The following is a 21155-nucleotide window of genomic DNA, read 5'->3' on the forward strand; positions in this document are numbered from 1 at the left end:
AAAATCATACTATGAGTCAGAACTATGAGTCAAAGATATACTACATGGAGATGAAACTTCTGAAGCTCACTCTAGTTTCAAAAATATATGCCCATATTGATATGTGTGTGCCTACACACACACACATACACACAAGCACACACATATCAGTGTACATACATATTTAATTTAGAGTCATAGATTCAGCAGAAGGCTGAGAAAATAATTGGCATCAGAATAAATAAGTTAGAGCAATAATGTCATAGTGTCAGAGTAGTAGGCAGAGTTTCTAAGACTACTGCTGTACTGATGCTGTCTCCCTCTCTTTGTAAACCATAAGATCTACTTCTTACTTCACAGCTGTCCTTCAAGGTTGGCTGATTTCTTTAGAAAATGCCCATTCTTGCTTACTGTATGATTTAAAAACACATTGGGTATTGATAGTTCAAAAATCTAAAAAGCAGGGTGGGCATGGTGCAATCCCAGCACTTTGGGAGGCTGATGTGAGAGGATCGCCTTGAGTCCAGGAGTTCGAGACCAGCCCTAGCAACATAGTGAGACCCTGTTGCTAATAAAAAAAAAATGTTTTAAAAGTTAGCCAGGCATGGTGGCTCACACCTGTAGTCCCAGCTACTCGGGAGGCTGAGGTAGGATGATCACTTGAGCCTGGGGTGGCACCACTGCACTTCAGCCTGGGTGACAAAGTGAGACCCCGTCTCCAAAAAAAAAAAAAAGAAAAAATAGAGTCTTCAAAACTTCATTGTAGCTAGTTTTACCAATAGAGAGGTAATAGGAAGTAAAATACAGTAGTATATTGATCTCAGCATTCTGATAGGAAGGAAATGAGTAATTAAAGCTTCAGATTAGTATAAGCTTCTCCATATGAGCCTACAATTTTTATTTTAATCATTTTTAATGAAAGCTTTCCTGGAATGAATAGTATTTACTGCCTTGTCATACTGAGGATACAGAATCTATTTTAATTTTCATTATCTTTAAAGGTTATTATTATGACTGTATTGCCCTATTATTACTGCAGTTACAGGTGATATGTACACTAGAAATGGCTATGTTGCCTCCTTGCTATAAGTATGGTTTTGAGTCATTTTTCTTCTTTCTCATAAAGCTTGGTTAAAGGATGCATGCGCCATGTTTTCACTTACTACTTGGTCTTCTAAAGATGTTTATTTATTTCTCTCTTCCCTTTAAAATTTCATAATATCCATCAACACTGAAAACATTGTCTCATTATCTCTGATTTTAGCACCACTAATATAAGGTCCTGAGCCCCAGCATTTTCAGAGTACCAATCCTTCCTCTTCACCTGTATTAAGTTTTTTCATGGGGCTAAAAATGTAACCTGTACTCTCTCAAGAACTGATGCTAGATTGTTTTGGGAAATGGGGCCTAATTCAAGGAGCATAACTTTTTCTTGATCATAAAAATATAGTACATAGGCAACTATATGTGAGACAACACTTTTATCCAAATCCTTCTCAACATTAGGCTTTTAATAAACTTGCAGGTCCAAGAATTTTAAATAGTATATTTGGTAGCAAACCAAGCCTGAAAACTTTCTGCTTGTATAGTGGATGAATTTTTCTCAGGTAAAGGGTCTTATGCATTGTGCTAAATTCAGACTTTATCCTGTATGCATTAACCAAAGATATTTAAGCAAGAGAAAGGAATTATCAGAGTTGTGCTTTATGCAAAGCAGCAGGGGGAAGGATAAAAGAGAAGGGAAGGAGGAGTGCCAAGGAGATGAACTAAAGGTTATTTAGAAGGATGGTGCAGCAGAGCAGGGGATTGATGATGAGGTCCTGTGACAATAGAAAGGAAAGGATAGCTTAAAGAGAGAACTAGAAAATATAATTCACAACACATAAAACAGTGCTTTCCAATTGTAAGAGAGAGGAATAAAAGGCAATTTTAACACTTTTTGCTTGAAAAGTTGGGTAGAATGTGGATCGTCATTCCAAAAATAGAAAATAAAAGAGGAAAAGGAGGAGGAGGAGAAGGAAGAGATTCAGAGTGGCAGGAAATAATGTTTTGGCTTTGAATCTGTTAGGGTTGAAAGGCCTTTAGGAGAAATAGAAAATTAGTCTAATAAGAGTCTTAAAACTGTAGGCCCAAAGCTCAGAAAAGTAGACTAGAGATACATATTTATATAATCATCTGCATAAAGGTATTAGATGAAGCAGTGTAACAGATGAATTAAAACAAAGTTTAAAAATTCTACACCTGGAAACTCACCCCTAGAAGGCTACAGTCTTTGTCTACAGTGCAGTTAAGTTTTAAGTTGATAATAAAAAGTCAGTAAAATAAATTTTGGTAACTGAAAAATACATTCCTTAGTAACTTATGGTCTGGAGAGAAGAAATATCACAATGGAAATTAGAAAATATTTAGAAGTGAATGAGAACGAATCAGTATAAAAACTTGAGTGTTTTTATACTGAAGCAACATTTAGAGGACAATTTATATACAAATTCATTTCTCTTGAAAGCAAGGAAGGTAAAAAATAAATGAGTTATACACAGCATAACTGTAGGGATTTGTTTCAAAAGAAGAAAGAAGTTGAAAGAGGTCAGATAGGATAGTCTCTGTTTTCTTAGTCTTGAAACTAAATCTCAAGAGTAAGGGGACTGTGCAGGAGAAAGGAGCTGCAGGAGTTCTTTGAAAAGTAAGTGAGAGAGTGACTGCGGACTAATAAAATAATTTCTGAGTTGTTGGTTAAGGTAATTTTTGGATAAGGTTTTTTGTTTGTTTTTGTTTTTGTTTTTGTCTTTTTGAGACAGTTTCACTCTCTCGCCCAGACTGGAATGCAGTGGTGCCGTCTGGGCTCACTGCAACCTCTGCCTCCCAGGTTCAAGCGATTCTCCTGCCTCAGCCTCCCAAGTAGCTGGGATTACAGGTGCCTGCCACCACACCTGGCTAATTTTTGTATTTTTAGTAGGGAGGGGGTTTTGCCATGTTGACTAAGCTGGTCTCGAACTCCTGACCTCAGGTGATCCACCTGCCTTGGCCTCCCAAAATGCTGGGATTACAGGCATGAGCCACCATGTCCGGCCCAGTTTTTGGTTAGTTTGAAATATAAGAGGCTTTTGCCTGAAATACAGTCACAAAGCTCTGTACATTTTGTTGTAAGGGGATTTCAGATTTGAATACGATCTTCCCACTGCCAAAAGGATGACACATGATCAGTTATATGATTCTCCTTTCTTTTGGGTTAGAACATATTAATTATTCAAAAGGAGGGTAGCAATTCATTGTATTATGTCATTTCCGCTATTCAGTATAGATGGATGTTATAATGTGAAAGCATAATTCAGCAAAAGTAATTCTATTAGGGGCCAAAATGTTGAGACCTACATATATACTTCTATGATAGCTTTTGTTAATAACTGGGTGATAAAAGGTTTAAGTTAATATCTGAAAATTACAGAATTTGGGGGTTAACATCTTCTGAGTGAGAATTGAGGAGTTAGTCTGAGTCCCTTGAGCAAATTACTTCAACTCCCTGGGCCTTTCCTCATCTGTAAAACAGAAATATTAATAGTACCAACCTCATAAAGTTGTTTTATTACACACATTAATACATGTAAAACACTTCAGCATGTAGTTAATAGGAAACATTCAGTATGTATTAGCTGCCACCACCACCACTACCACCATAATTGAAGACAGGACACATTGTCTAGACCTAAGGCAGAGAAGCCTGGCCAGTTCAAGATCAGAAAGAATGCCAGTGTAACTGGAGTGAGCAGAATGAATGAAGAGGAAAGTGGTATACAATGAAGTTGGAAAAGTAGGCAGGAGATATATCATGTATGCCCTCATAGAGGATAGTGAGAAGTTTGGATTTGGTTCTAAGTGCAGCAGGAAGCCATGAGAGGCTTTAAATAGGGCAGAGGCATGATCTGATCTGATTTATGCTTTTCAAAGGTTACTCTGGCTGCTGTGTGAACATAAGACTGTGGGGAGAAACAGTGCTGAAAGTAGGGACATGATTTTTTATTTTTATTTTATTTTATTTTTTGAGACAGAGTCTCACTCTGTTGCCCAGGCTGGAGTGCAGTGGTGCAACCTCGGCTCACTGCAACCTCCGCCTCCTGGGTTCAAGCAATTCTCCTGCCTCAGCCTCCCAAGTAGCTGGGATTACAGGCGCATGCCACCACACCAGGCTTATTTTTTGTATTTTTAGTTGAGATGGGATTTCACTGTGTTAGCCGGGATAGTCTTGATCTCCTGACCTCGTGATCTGCCCACCTCGGCCTCCCAAAGTGCTGGGATTACAGGGGTGAGCCACCGCACCTGGCCAGTAGGGCAATGATTTAAGGAGATTATTTTACTTATCTAGGCAGAGAACTTATTTGAATGAATAGTAATTTTAGTTTTTGATAATAAAACCATGCCAGCTATAGAAAGTGATTTATCAACCTTTACTGGGCATCACTATCACCTGTAGAACTTTTTTTAAATTTATTTTTATTTATTTTTATTTTTTTAAGGCTGGGCATGGTGGCTTATGCTTGTAATCCCAGCACTTTGGGTGGCTACAATGAGAAGATTGCTTGAGCCTAGGAATTCAAGACCAGCCTGGGGCAACATAGTGAGGCTTTGTCTCTACTAAAAAGAAAAAACACACACAGATTGCCAGGGCCAATCTCAAAAATGTTGAATCAGAATCATTGGGGGTTGCTCCACAGGTGATTAACAGCAATAATAAAGAACCACATCTTATTTTTCTGTTCTTTATGGCAGCAGAACCTTTATCCAATAGAATGAGAGTGTTTTCAACCCAGTAAAGTATAAGATCACAAAAGAAGTCAGAACATTCTCCTTGTTCTCTGCATGGAAATTATCATCTGATTCTGTTTTAGCAGCCTGGGAAAATTATTACTACTATTTACTGCAGCAAAGCGTGGCACAGAGATAGCATTCTATAAATGTTTTTAAAAACAAAGTGATAAAAGAAAGACACTAATAAGCTTTGCTATGGATTTTTCTCCATTAACATTTAATTTGCACAGGAGCTGGAACAGAGAAGGAGAGCTGGATTGCCTTTGCAGTACAGGGTGAATGTGATTCAAAAGCACAAGTTTTATAGTACCAAGAGCATATGAAGGAGCCTGAGATAAGAGTAGGAGAAGGGCAGGTAATTTAGAAGATAGTCTCACAGACAGAAAAAATAATCTGAGTTAGCCCAGTGAACTAATTACACATGTTGATATTTTACAGTCATAAAATATCTTGCAATTGTATTTATTAATCATTATTATTTCCACGGAGTAATTAGGTTAAATTCTATAAGGCTAAAATCAGAGGTTAAGCCTTCCTCAGTAGCCACCACCGTTACCACTTTAGAGTAGTGTAATCAGTGGTTAGAAGCTGAGTTTATTCATGGATAACTACAAGGTGCAGAAAAATAATTCATATTTTTTTCTTTAAAACCATGTAAGGAAACTCATATTAAAAGTATAATTATATTAAACTTTAATTTTAACTGTGTATTTTCTTCCAGAAAAGTTAGAGAAATTATTCTACAAGGCAAAGCTATATAGGACAAAGTTAGATAAGTGTACTACCCTCCCTACCTTTCTGTCCTGTCCTCATCCTCTTATTCTTTTTCAATGTTCTCACCTGCCCCCTGAGGTATCCAATCTCAGTAGTTTCTGGTGTATCTTTCTTGTGAGTTGTGTATGTGTGTATGTTTTGCTTATTTAAGGGGCAGATGTATGTGTATTTTCTTACACTTTTTTATTACATAAAAGGTTACATACCACAGATACTTTTTGACACTCTGCTTTTTTTACTTAAAAATATATCCTGGAAATCATATCAATTCATGGAGCTCTTTATGTAATTTTGTAGCTTCATAGTACTTCATTGTGTGGATGTATCAGTTTATTCAATCATTCTCCTACATATGGAAATTTAGTTTGTTTCCAGCATTTTGCAATGAAAAACACTCCTGCAATGAATAAACTTGTGCTTCTTATGTATTTCTATACAGTTGGAGGTGCATCTTCATGGTGAATTGCTAGAATTGGATTGCTAGGTCGAAAGAAGATATTGTTAGATATTGCCAAATTCCTCTCTGAAAGAATTGCATTCCAATCAACATTTCTGTAATTATGACATTTTTCTCACTATGAGTGACACTGAACATCTTTTTTTTGTTTGAGGACTGTTTTATAATCTTTCTTGCAAAAGTCTGTTTATGTTTTTTGCCCATTTTTCTACTAGGTATTTGGTCATTTTACTCTAAATGTTTAAGAATTATTTGGGTATTAGGGAAATTAGCCCTTTACCTTTGATAACTATTACAAGTATTTTTTCCCAATTTGTCACTTGTCTTTTGACTTAGTTTGTAGTGTATTTTGACAGGAAGCAGCTTTACAATTTTACATAGCCAAATTTGTCAGTCTTTTAGGGAATTTGGATTTTGAGTCATCATTAGAGAACCTTTTCCTATATCCAGATGTTAAAGAAATCACCTATGTTTTCTTCTGATTCTGGACTAGTTTCCTTTTTTATATTTAGGTCTCTGATACATTAAAAGTTTTTTTTGTGTGTGTGAATGTTGTGATTTATGTATTTCATTTCACATTTTTCTAAATGGCTAATCAGTTTTCTCAGAATCATTCGTTAAACAATCTATCTTTGCTTCAGTATCATAGTTTATTTTAAACTGTGCTACCTAATCATACACAGTCACACACTGCATGCATTGTTTTGGTCAAAGATGGACCTCATATAAAACCCTAGTCCCATAAGATTATAACAGAACTGAAAAATTTGTATCACCTGGTGATGTCATATAAAGCCTTCATAACATCATTACTCCCATGTTTTGTGGTGATGCTGTTGTAAACAAACCTACTGTGTTGTCAGTCATATAAAAGTGTACAGTAATGCCCTAGGCCTTCACATTCACTCACTACTGACTTACTAACTCACCCAGAGCAACTTCTGATCCTGTTGGCCCCAGTCATGGTAAATGCCCTATACAGATGTACCATTTTTTATCTTTTATACTACATTTTTACTGTACCATTTCTATGTTTATATAGATTTAGATACACAAATACCAATGTGTTAAAATTGCCTACAGTATTTAGTACAGTAACGTACAGGTTTGTAGCCTAGAAGCAATAGGCTATACCATATAGCTTAGGTTTGTAGTAGACTATACTATCTAGGTCTGTGGAAGTACACTCTATGATGTTCACACAATGACAAAATTGCCTGACAAAATGTTTCTCAGAACAAATACCCATCATTAAGTGATACATGATTGTACTAAATTTCTACTTCTTGGATCTATGTCTGTACTTTATTTTCTATTCCATCTGAGTGGTTGTCTGTTCATGCACAAGTCCTACCTTGTTCTAATGATAGAAACTTTATGGTGTGTTGAGATGTCTGGAAAGGTTTTAAGTCCTCTGAGCTTTTTTCAGTGTTTTCCTGGCTACATTTGCATTCTTGTTTTTCCATATAAACCTTAACATCAGTCTATCTAGCTTCATTAAAAAATATTGTTAGTATTTTTCTTGGCTTCAACTTACACTTATAAATGAAGAGAGCCCTGGGATCTTTATGATGTTGACTCAGTCTTTTCAAGAACAACGGTTGTCTTTCATTTGTTCAGATCTATTTTTGTGTTTTTCAGGAGTGTTTTAAAACATTCCTTAGGTTTTGCACATTTTTTGTTAAATTTTTTCTTAAGCATTTTATTTTTTTGTTGTTATAGTAAAAGGGGTTTTGTCTGCCATTATATTCTCTAATAGATTTTTGTTTATGTGTCCAAAGACTGTTGATTTTTCAATGTTAATTTTATATCCGGTTACCTTAATGGTTTCTTTTTTTTTTAGTTAGTTTTGCCATTGATTTTCCAGAGTTTTCTAGACATGCTATCATGTAATTTTCAAATAGAGATCATTTTAGTTCTTCTTTCCCACTTCTTAAACCTCTAAGTTAATTCTCATGTCTAATTGTATTGTAATACCCCTAGTACAATGTTAAAGAAGTGGTGAGCATCCTTGCTCTGTTCCTGGTGTTAGTGGAAACATTACAGTGATTCCTCATGAAGTAAATGCTGGCATGAAGATTAAAATATTCATATTTTATTACATTAAAGAAATAGGCCGGGGATTGCTTGAGCCCAGGAGTTCAATACTGGCCTGGGCAGCATGGCAAAACACCATCTCTACAAAAAAGACACAAAAATTAACCTGGCATGGTGGTGTGCATTTATAGTCCCAGCTCCTCAGGAGGCTGAGGTGGGAGGAACACTTGAGCCCAGGAGGCAGAAGTTTTGGTGAGCCGAGGTTACACCACTGCACTCCAGCCTGGGCCACAGAGCAAGACCCTGAAAAAAAAGAAAGAAATATCCATTAATATTTTCTTGAATGTTTTAAATCAGGGATCATTATTATATTTTGTCAAATATATATACTTGATTAAAGGTTTTATATTTCCTACATGTATGGAGATAATTATGTATTTTTTCTGTTTGGATCTATGTGTATGGTATATTAATGGATTTTTTTATTGTCTCAACTTGTATTCTTGAAATATATTCTACTTGATTGTGGTGATCCTATTATCCTCTACAAGAGTGGCACATTTGTTACAATTGATGAACCTACACTGACACATCATAACTATCACCCAAGGTCCATAGTTTACATTAGTGTTAGTGTTCACTCTTGAAGTTGTACTTTCTATGGGTTTGGAAAAATATGTAATGATCTACCATTATATTATTATACAGAGTATTTTCACTGCCCTAAAAATCCTCTGTGCTCTGCCCGTTCATCCCTCCTCTCCCCTGCCCTCAGCAACCTATGGGCACTGATCTTTCTACTGTCTTCATAATTTTGCCTTTTCCAGAACGTCAGGCAGTTGGAATCGTACACTATGTAGCCTTTTTAGATTGACTTCTTTTAGATATTAATATGCAATTAAGATTCCTCCATGTTTTTTCATGGCTTCATAGCTCATTTCTTTTTAGCACTGAATAATATTCTGTTGTCTGGATATACCACAGTTTATCCATTCACCGACTAAAGGACATCTTAGTTGCTTCCAGGTTTTGGCAGTTATGAAGCTGCTGTAAATAGTCATATGCAGGGTTTTGTGTGGACATAAATTTTCAACTCCTTTGGGTAGAATTAAGGAATGTGGCTTCTGGATCACACGGTAAAAGTATGTTTAGTTTTGTAATAAACTCCGTCTGCCAAAGTGGCTGTGCCATTTTGCATTCCAACCGGCAATGAATAAGAGTTCCTTTTGCTCCACATCCTCACCAGCATTTGGTGTCAGTGTTCTGGATTTTGGCCATTTTAGTGAGTGTGCAGTGGCACCACATTGGGTTTTGGTGGTGGTGGTGGTGGGTTTGTTTGTTTGTTTGTTTTGAGACAGTTTCACTATGTCACTCAGGCTGGAGTTCAGTAGAGTGACCATGGCTCACTGTCGCCCCAGCCTCCTGGGCTCAAGTGATCCTCCCACCTCAGCCGCCTGAGTAGGAAGGAACACAGCCATGTGCCACTGTGCCCAGCTATTATTATTATTATTATTTGTGGAGACAAGGTCTCGCTATGTTGCCCAGGCTGGTCTCAAACTCCTGGGCTGAAGCAATCATCACACCTTGGCCTCCCAAAGTGCTGGGATTAAAGGCATGAGCCACCAGAACCAGCCCACATTGTTGTTTTAATTTGCAGTTCCCTAATGACATATAATTTGGAGCATCTGTTCATATGCTTATTTACCATCCGTATATCTTCCTTGGTGAGGTGTTTGTTAAGGTCTTTGGCCTTTTTTTAATGTTTTTTTTTTTATTGTTGAGTTTTCAGAGTTCTTTATATATTTGGGGTAACAGTTCTTTATCAGATGTGCCTTTTGCAAATATTTTCTTCCAGTCTGTGGTTTGTCTTCTTATTCTCTTGACATTGTTTTCTGCAGGGCAGAAGTTTTAAATTTTAATGAAGTTCAGTACGGATTGTGTCTTTTGTGTTGTTTCTAAAAACAACATACCCAAGGTCATCTAGATTTTCTCCTGTATTATCTGCTAGGATTTTATAATATTGCATTTTACATTAGGTCTGTGATCTATTTTGAGTTAATTTTTGTGACAGGTGTAAGGTCTGTCTCTAAATTCATTTCTTTTTTGCACGTAGATGTCCAGTTATTTCAGCACCGTTTGTTGAAAAGACTATCTTTGCTCCATTGTACTGCCTTCGCTCCTTTGTCAAAGATCAGGTGACTGTATTTATGTGGGTCTATTTCTGGGTTCTCTATTCTGTTCCGCTCATCTACTTATCTGTTTTTTCTTCATTACCACACTGTCTTGAATATTGTAGCTTTATAGTAGGTCTTGAGGTCCAGTAGTATCAGTCCTCCAACTCTGTCCTCTTTCAAGTTGGGTTGGCTGTTTTGGGTCTTTTGCCTCTCTGTATAAGGTTTAGAATCTGTTTGTCAGTATCCACAAATAACTTATGGGATTTTGTTTGGTATTGCATTGAATCTATAGATCACATTAGGAAGAATTTACTTCTTTTTTATTTGTTTGATCATAATTTTATAGTTTTCCTCATATAAATTTTGTACTTATTTTCTTAGGTTCATAACTAAGTATTAGTTGGTGCTAATAACCAACTAATACAGTTGGTGCTGTATTGTGTTTTTAATTTCAAATTTCATTAGTTTGTTCTTGGTATACAAGAAGTCAGTTAACTTTTATATGTTAACCTTGTATCCTACAACCTTGCTATAACTGCTTATTCATTCCAGGAGGATTTTGTTCATTTTTTTCTGATTTTCTGCATAGCCAATCATGTCATCTGTGACAAAGGCAGCTTTATATTTTCGTTCTCAATCTGTGTGGTTTTTATTTCTTTTTCTTGTCATATTGCATTATCTAGGACTTCCAGTATAATGTTGACAAGGAGTCGTAAGAGGGGGTATTCTTGCTTTGTTCCTTTTCTAATTTCTTTTTATTCTTTTATTTTTATTCATAAAATTATTAATGTCTGTTATTTCTTCTCTGATCATTACTTTAAATGTGTTCAATAGACTCCATATGGAGTATGTTTGGTTATTAAAATTACTTTTTGGTATTTTGTCATTTCAATTTGTATATCTCTTCTCACCCAATAATTATTTAAATAGGCAATTTTTAAATTTTCAAGTGGGAGAGCTTTTTCAGTTTTGATTTTGTTAATAATTTCTGGTTTCATTGCATGGTGATCAGAGACTTTTTTTTTTACTTTATGGAACTTACTGATCTTTTTCTTTTTTACCTAATATATGTTCACCTTTTGTGAATGTTCAATGTCTTCTTGACAAGATGGTATATTCTTATTATCAGGTGCAAAGTTTGGTATGTAGTGATTTGCCCTTCCTTATTGATTATGTTATTTAGATTTGCTGTATCTTAACTTATTTTTGTTTTACATAATCTGTCTGTGTTAATAGGATGAACTGTGGCCTCTGTCAATCCAGTTACTCTCAGAGCCACAACTGGTACTTTTCTCACTCTTTCACTGTCCATTTTACATTCCCCTCACCCTCAGCTATAACCTCAGCAGATCTTGGTAGCTTATCTGGTAGTACAACCTAAACCTTCATTGCTGAAGAGCATGTATGTTTGACAGGAGTGCAAGAAGGTGCCCAGTGTATCACCTGAGTTTCACATGTATTCCTTCCTGCCTATATTGGATTAAAGCAGTCTTGCTTCCTTCTGTTTATCAAGGTCAATTAGTCATGCCAGTGTGGTGACTTCTCTTTTTATTTGTTCAGACCTGGTGACAAAAAGTCCAAAGTGCTCTGGTAGCAGTCGTAACTTTTAGTTTATTAAGACCTTTCTTGTGTCTTCTGTCAAGAGAGACCCCCCACTTTGGGTAACAAGATCTTCAGCCCTGTAGAGTTCAGGGTGTGGTGAAGGAAGCACAGAATACAGTGTGTCATTGGGAGTGATGGTAAATAGGACCATACCTGCTTCCACCCCTTGGTCTTTAGACCCAAATGTTCATCCTATTTGGGACAAAACTCCATATAGGAGTCAGTGATTTAACAAATCCACTGTGTTCTAAGGGGTAGTACACCATTTTTTCACACTATTTTCTTTTAACTGGCACATCAGTTATAACTTTAGAAGGAAATTCCAATGTTATGTGAGGCTGGATGCCTCTAGATTGGGCAGGATTAAAACTAATGGATTACATCATGGGCCTACTCCTTGCCCCTCCTTCAATGTAAAGAGGGTCTCCATTTTTGGATGCTGTGTTCTGTGAGGTTTCATGTCTGTGGATCAGGCATTCTGTAAGCCTCTAGATAGTGGTGCTAGTAGAACTTTAGAGACAAGAAAGGCAAACTCTTACCCAAATAAATATCTGTCTCTGTGATGATGAACTGCTGATACTTCCAGGTTGGAAGGTGCCCAGTGTAAGAAATTTGCCACCGAGTAGCTGGTTGCCTTCTTCGTGGAATGGTGACATAATGTGGACTTTGTTGGTCTTTTTTTGCTGACAAATGGAACTTTCAGAGGCAGCAGAAGCTGGAACATCCTTGGTAAGTGATAGTACATGCTGTTGGGCTCATACATAACTTCTGTCTCTACTACCATGTCTTCTCCATTCATGTGATACTCATGCCAATCTGGGAGTGACCAAAGATGAAGGCTGGCTAATGTCAACTGGCCAAGTCATTTTGTCTACTTGGTTTTTTATAACCTCCTTCATGGTATATGCTTCCTGGTGGGCATTAATGTGTGAGGGCGAACTCTTCATACTCTTTGCCTAATCTCGTGTGTCTATTCATGTGACTCTATCTCAGATCTCTCTCTTCCTCTATTTTTTTTTCCTCCCAGGCCCCTGACCAGATAGCCATGCCATTGATTACTGCCGAGGAATCTATATATCCTCACTTCAGGTCACTTCTCTTGCCACACAAAAGATGATGAGCTGGTACACTGCTCACAGATCTACCCCTTAGGATGACTTTTTTCTTCTCTGTTGTTATTCAGAGTACTCATAAGTGTACCTTTTTTGCTGCTGCTATCCATTTTCAGCTAGAACTGCCTACCAAGCTGACCCAACCATAAATCAAGCTGAAGCTTTTTCTCCTCCTCCAGCTAGTCATATGGGAGCTATTTTCTCACCCTAACACATATTCCTGTAGTTATAAGCTAGGAGAAGGTAACTGCAGTGAGTGTGAAGGTGACATTGGGGTTTGGGCTACCTATTAATGTAGCTTACTTGTTCCCCCGGTCCCACTTGGGTTCAATTCTGTATATAACATTTCTCCAGTATAATGGATTGCTGCTAGTGCCCATCTGAATTTATGTCTTGGCAGCCTGACAGAACCCAGGACATAATGGCAAGTTCTAAGTGTGTGGTTACTTAATGTCCCATAGTCAAGTGTCCTTCCTTTACCAGGTTCCAGTAACACCAAAAACTGTTTCTCAAAAAGCATATTATTTTCTGCTTCAGATGACGTGGCCTTACTCCAGAATTCCAGAGGCAGCATTTGTTTCTCTCACTGCAAACTGCCATAGGCTCCATACTGCATCTTCTCCCACCGTAATACCTCCAATACTAGAGGGTCTTCTGGATTAAATGTACAAGTGGCGGGACTGATTGTACCATGTCCTAGACTTATGATGTTGCCCTTTCCTGTTTTGGGTGCTGCTCAAAGCTAGCAGCCTACAGTGTCACCTGGTATATGGGCTAGAGTAGTATTCCTAGGTATAGAATGGTTTGCTCCTTGGACCCCAAAAGGTGTGCCTTTCCTTTTTTTGTGGTGGAGTATGTAAGACTCTCAACTTGCTCTTGCCTTAGAGGGGCTATTCAAGTATATCCCTAACCACTGAGATCCTAAATCTTCAGAAAATTGGCCAGCTTATGAATCTTTGAAGGGTGTATATCCTACCATCTTGAGTGCATGTGTCTTGCCAAATTCTCTATTGTACTAGCCATCTCTTGCTCATCTTGTTCAATCAGCATGACATCACTTATGTAGTGGATTGGGGTGATGTTCTGTGGTATTCACTGAAGGTTCAGATCTCTTCAGACTGAACCTGTATCATATGACAGAGGCAGGAGAACACAGGAAAACTGTAAGTGACTATTGTCCATCCTACATGAATGCAAACTAGTTTTTTATTATCTTTTTTAATTTTAAAGGAAAAAGGTACATTTGCTTCATTGGTGACTATATACCATTTATGGGAAGACTTAGTAATCTTCTCTAGCAATGATACTACATCTGACAAAGCAGCTGTAACTGGGGCTGTGGTAGTCTACAGTCACCCTCCAGAATCTATGCGATCTCTGCAGGGGCGCGCCTGGTGAATTCAGCAATGCTGTGATAGGGACCACCACCCCTAAATCTTTTAGGTTTTTAATGGTGGCACTAATCTATGACATCCCCCCACACACAATGTGACTGACAGTCATAGAGATGTAAGTGATTGGCTGATCATCAGAACCCAAAGATCCACCTATGGGAATATCTCAGCCTTTTATGCTCCTCTTTAGACAATCCAATTCTTACTATTCATTTTCAACAGATCTTTGGGGATATCTATTGTATATGTCAATTACTAAGAAAAAAAGTGCAGAGGTGAATAAGATTAGGTCCTGACTTCAGGAGCTTATAGTCAAGAAGTCAATATTCAATTATCATACCGTGTCAAAGCCTCTACTGTCTCTGTCTGTCTTTTTTCCCAGGCATCAGGTTTGATTAGGTTTGATAAAATTAAAACTTAAAAATCAGGTCATCCCTTGAAAGTCTAGAATCAGTGCAGTCCTCAGAGAAAGTTGTAAATTATTGAAGAACTTTTTTTCCTGAGGCTCTTAGTCTCTCCTTTGTGTGTGTGTGTATATATATTTCCTCCCTTGGGCATGAGTTCTTTTCCATCTCAAACAATCGGTGTGCTCTTTTTTTTCCCCTATAATTTGCCCTTCCCATCAAAGCCTGTTTTCATGGAAAGACCTGATAAATATATTTCAGTCCCAGCAGTAAATGATTATGAGCTAACTGCAATGTATTCCTCTTTCAAGGATATTTACATTTCAGCAATGAACAGAAACCTGAAACTAATGCAAAATGTCATTAATCAAAGAATTTAGGGTGTCATTTAGTGAGCAGGGAAAAACTTATGGATGACTAGAAACTTTCATACCTCTCAACTTAACCATACCATGCAAATGGTCATCTACTCAACTAAAAAGGCAGGACAGGACTGGCCACCATTTCTTGCTAGTAACTTCTAGTTAGGAAACTCAAATCTTCATAAGAGTTGGTGAAAGCAAAGTACTCTGAAGTTTTTGTTGTAAATGCTATTTGCCATTGGCATTGAAGAGAACTGTTCATCATTAAAGACCAGCTGAGCAAATGTGACTTCAAACCACTTCAAAGATTTTTTTCTCTTCTTAATGTTTTACTTATTCTAGGCAATGTGACAGTGATGATACTTGCATATGCTGTAACAATGAAGTGAAAAGATCAGTGCATTCAGCTTTTCATGGAATTGTAAATATTAGAGCTGTTCCAAGATAAAACATCACTTGCCTTAATACATAAGATTTATTTTTTCCATACTGGTTTTTGTCTGCTTTTAATAAAAACATATGGAAAATGCTCTACAGGAATCATTTCTATTTCTTTAAGCATAGTCGTATCAGTTTTGAGCACTAATCCCATGTATCCTCTCAGTTCTGGCAGCAGAGCACCTTCTTGTATGGTAGCAGGATGGTTGGAATGTTTGTTGATTCAGCTATTAAGCCCCCTGGGCTACAGAGATTGCCAAATATTTGAATTTTGGATGATGTACTTGGTATATGGGGCCAATTGTTTATGACAAAAATGAATCAAGACCACTAATCACAGCAGTGCCAGAAGTGGCCAAACAGTGGGTCCTCTTTTTCCATCAGGGTGGTCTTCATTAGTGACAAAGACTGAAGTGAGTTTCAAAAATCTGGCTATATCAAGTAAAAGCATGCTTTTAAACTTCATTTTTAGTACTTCAGTGGACTTAACTGGAATAAGCTAGACTGCGGCCAGCTATGTTAATTGATTAGAATGTAATGGATTCCCTTTGCCTAAACGATTTACTTCTTTGATATCTTCTATGACTTGGATTTGGATGAGAAATTTCATGTTTTTAATTGTCACTTAAGTCATGCTGAAAGAGCACATGTGATTAAATCAGTCAATAAAAAAAGTATTAGGTTTCTACTATGTGCAAATATGTGCCTAGTAATCGCTGTAAGGTATATTAAAAAATAAAATGTTATCAATAATTTAGGAAAATTTAGTCTAGTTGGGAAGAACAAAATCTATATGTAAACTGTTAGGTAATGGTGAAGGCATCATGTGAGAATTAAGGAGTTGTTATAGTTCAGTGTTAGTAGAGATAGATTAACATAAAATGGAAGGATAGAGAAGGGTTCATAGAGAAGATGGAAGGGTTTACAGAAATGATGGACCTTGAATTAGATTATTTATTAATAAATTGCAGGAAAAGGGGAGGGCATTCCAAGCACAGTGAACAATATAAGCAGAGCCTAGAGACCTAGGTTAATGCATGGTGGATTTACAGGAGTGGGTGACACTGGCTAGCTGATACAGTTTTTTTGTGTGTTGGCACAGAGTGACAAATAAGGCTGTAAAAGTAGGTTGGCATCAAATTGTATAAGACCTTATATTTCAAGCTATGTCAGAGACAGCATATTCAGTGGTTAGGCAATGTGGGTTAATGTTGCAATTCTTGTGTTGTGAAAAACTATGAGACCCCCCCTCTCATCTCCCAGGTGAACCAACCAAAGTTCTATTTCTTTGCCTGGTTTTTGCTCATACTGGTCACAAATTTTCACCCTTTTATACTCATTGTAGATGGGAGTCTCTGCAACTATTATCGACAAGGAGATAGAGTCTTCTGCCTACCCAGGATGAATCATTTTTTTCTTTTCTTTTCTGTTTTATTTTATTTTATTTTATTTTAGTGAGACGGGGTCTTGTTCTGTTGCCCACCCAGGCTAGAGTGGCGTGATCATGGCCACTGCAGCTGCAGCCTCCAGGCTCAAGCAGTCCTCCCACCTCAACATCTCAAATAGCTTGGACCACAGGCATGCACTACCACACTCAGCTAACTTTTTTATTTTTTATTTTTGTAGAGATGGGTTTTCATTGTGTTACCCAGGCTAGTCAAGCTATCTGCCTATCTGCCCACCTCAGCCTCCCAAAGTGCTGGGACTACAGATGTGAGCCACTGCCCCCAGCTGGAATCTTAGTACTAGTTGTTACAATGTTGCAAACCTGAAACTGCTCACCAGATTGATGAGGAAGTCTTTCTGCCCTTTGAACTTATTTCCCTGTACTTGGCCTGAAGCTGTCTCTCCCAGTACCTCCTCTAAACAGGCAATAAAGTGGAGGACCATTTATTGCCTGGTTGACCATATATTTGGTTTACATATTCATTGCCATTTCCCATGGGCTTCTCTCAAATCCTGTTAATCATCTGTGAGGCCCTAATACTTCCTCCTCCAGAAAGCTATGTCTCTATCAGTATCCCATCTTCATCACCAAAATTGTCAGAATCTGAGATTTTATTCCATTTGCAAGCCAACAAGTTAGCCTGACAGTTTCAATGATTCTGGTAAAAGACACAAGCTCCTAGAACAATGACAAAAGATAGTTTATTACTCTTGGCAAAAGCACTTTCCAGAGTGTCAACTTTTTTGCACTGATTCACTGAGCCCCACTTCCCACAGGGTGACAAGAAGAGGGCTAGATGATACTTGCATATGCGGTAGGTTGCATTACATAAGAGGAATCTGAAGTTTAAGAAGACTAAATCTTTTATAATGGGCAGTCAGAAAAGATAATGTATTCCAGAGAGAGATTATCTCGTCTTGGACAGTACGCATTCCTTCCTGCCCTTTGCTTCAGGAAGCAATGCAAAAATCTCTGAAGAGAGTGACTGGAATAATGCAAAGTCAATACCTCATTTGCAGAATGTGTGGAAATGCAAGGGACCAATGAAGAATTATCTCCCAGTGACATGTGAAGTTAAATATTGGAGGTACAAAAATGGGTCAGATACATTCCTTTTCCTGCATGAGCTTACATTTTATTGGAATAGAGAAACATGCCCTTAATTACAGTATAGTATGAATAATGCTAACTAGCCATATTAACAGAGTTGTGTACGGATATAAAATAATCAGCTGCTGATTCTGACTAAGGTGGATTGTGAAAGTTTTCATAGATCATATTACATTTGAGTGGGTAACAAGTTACGTGGTGCAAGAACCAGGGGCATGGAGTACATGGGTGTTTGAGCAGTGACTTGAAGAAATAGTAGGGATTTATCAAGTAGAAACAGAGGGCAAGGGCATTCCAGCCAGAGGAAACAGCATTTGTAAAAGCACAGATGTGTGAAGAAGCTAGATGTATGTAAAAAACTGCGAATAGTTCAATGTTTTAGTCAGGTCTTTTTCCATTGCAAGTGACAGAAACTCAGTTTGAACAGTTTTAAGTTAAAAAAATCAGAATTGGCAAATAAAATCAGGAAGTCCAGGAGTGTATGTGTCTAGAGACTTGGCTAGGTACAGGAACTTGATGAATATAACCAAGACACTCTGTAAATCTTATCCTGGCATTTCTCTGTTGGCTACATTTACAGGAACACACTGTAGAAAAAGTGGTCATTGGCAACTCTAGGCTTCTGTTGCCCTCAGATTTGGCAATCTAAGCAAAAAGAAAGCACTCTTTTTTTCCTTATATTTCTAGCAAAAGTTCTTAGGAGACTCCAGCCAATCAGGCTTTGACCACATAATCATCTTTTTTTTTTTTTTCTGTAGCCAGGCTGGAGTGCAGTGGCGCGATCTTGGCTCACTGCAACCTCCGCCTCCTGGGTTCAAGCGATTCTCCTGCCTCAGCCTCTGAGTAGTTGGGACTACAGGTGCATGCCACCGCACCCAGCTAATTTTTGTATTTTTAGTAGAGATGAGGTTTCACCATGTTGGCCAGGATGGTCTCGAACTCCTGACCTCGTGATCCGCCCACCTTGGCCTCCCAAAGTGCTGGGATTACAGGTGTGAGTCACCGCGCCCGGCCCACATGATCATCTTTCAATCAATTGCAATAGCAATGGAATAGGAATACTGTAATTTGCAAGATTTCGGTCATTTTCCCACCCCTGGAAACTGGGATGGGGACAAGAGTACATGGACTGAGAAATGGGGAATAATGTTTCCCCAAAGAGATTTTTAGCAGATTGAAGACATGTCCTCTACATTTCACATCTTTATTGCCCAATATCTACTTATACCCTCTTGCTACTTATACAGTTTTAAACATGCCTTTGCCTAACGTAGTGCAGGCACCTACACAGCTGAAAACGCACTCTCCTTTCTCCAAAGGAAAGTACCCCAAGGTACTGGCCAATTATTGCTTACATGTCTAAGGCCAAGTTCTCAGGGTAAGGTGCATTATTTTCAATGAGGCCTAAGTACCTGTATACATTTCTACTAACTGGTATATATATATATATATATATATATATATATATATATATATATATATATATATATATACACACACACACACACACACACACATATATGAAAGAAAAGAAGATATCCCATTTGAAGAAATAATGTGAAACAACATAGAGTGACCGTAGACCCATAGCTGTGTATCTAAAACAAAAGTAGGTAATTGAGACATGCCAGTTCCTCATAACAATATAAATCTTTTTTAGTCACCTAACTTCCCACTCCATGCTGCAAACATACACACATTGAAAGGGAGAGAATCTCTGAGATAAACAGTCTCCAGAATATACATTCTATGAAGCCAAGGAATCTTTTTGTTTGTTTTCTAGTATATGATCAGTGCAAGAACAGTGCCTGATACATAGTAACTACGTCTTGTCTTGACTGAGTTAATTTATATTCTTCTTTGTTTTTTGTTTTGTTTTGTTTTGTTTTGTTTTTTGAGATGGAGTCTCCCTCTGTCGCCCAGGCTGGAGTGCAGTGGCACCATCTCAGCTCACTGCAACCTCCGCCCCCAGGGTTCTAGCAATTATCCTGCCTCAGCCTCCCTAGTAACTGGGATTTCAGGAACCCACCACCATGCCCGGCTAATTTTTTTGTATTTTTAGTAGAGACGGGGTTTCGCCATGTTGGTCAGGCTGGTCTCAAACTCCTGACCTCAGGTGATCCACCCGCCTCGGCCTCCCAAAGTGCTAGGATTACAGGTGTGAGCCACCGTGCTCAGCCAAATTGATATTCTTAAGATATTTATAAGAATTCTGAGACAGATATATAGATATTGAGTACCTATAATTATACTTAGCCAAAAATATGCAGTAAATAATGGTTATGCTGTTACCTTCAAACAATTCAAAATCTGAGCTCCACTGATTTTATCTGGGGACAAGTTCAATGAATAATTTGTATTTTCTCTCGAAAGATCTTCGAATTATTACCAACTGTTGCCTACCAAAAAGGAGCATCTGAAACACCTAATACCAATTACCTTTTTTTGTTACAGCTTTATAGAGGTATAGTTAACATATAACAAAGTTATATGTGGTAAAATTTGATAACTTTTGACATATGTGTAAATTGTGAAACCATCACTGTATTCATCCGTTCTCGCACTGCTATAAAGAAATACCTGATGCGCACATGTATACATATGTAACTAACCTGCACAATGTGCACATGTACCCTAAAACTTAAAGTATAATAAAAAAAAGAAAAAAAAAAAAGAAATACCTGAGACTGAGTAATTTATAAAGAAAAGAGGTTTAATTGGCTCACAGTTATGCAGGGGCTGTACAGGAAGCATGGTTGGGGAGGCCCCAGGAAACTTAACAATCATGGTAGAAGGCGAAGGGTAAGCAGAAACATCTTACGTGGCCGGAGCAGGAGGAAGAGAGAAGGGAGAGGTGCCACACACTTCTAAACAACCAAATCTTGCAAGCACTTAGTATCATGAGAGCAGCACTGAGGGTGAAATCTGCCCCAATGATTCAGTCACCTCCCACCAGGCCCCACCTCCAACATAGGGACACAGACCCAAACCATATCAATGAACAAAATCAGGATAGTGAACACACCCATCAAACCCCCAAATTTTCTTGTTTACATTTGTAA

At 37.8% G+C, this 21155-nt stretch overlaps 1 protein-coding gene across 2 annotated transcripts in view; it reads left to right on the forward strand.

The window, feature by feature from the left end:
• The window catches only part of COL24A1 (collagen type XXIV alpha 1 chain), a 417618-nt gene that overhangs the window by 140446 nt on the left and 256017 nt on the right, over positions 1-21155 (forward strand). The window lies entirely within an intron of this gene.

The sequence above is a fragment of the Gorilla gorilla genome, chromosome 1, assembly GCF_029281585.2.
Source record: "Gorilla gorilla gorilla isolate KB3781 chromosome 1, NHGRI_mGorGor1-v2.1_pri, whole genome shotgun sequence".
Lineage (NCBI taxonomy): Eukaryota > Metazoa > Chordata > Mammalia > Primates > Hominidae > Gorilla > Gorilla gorilla.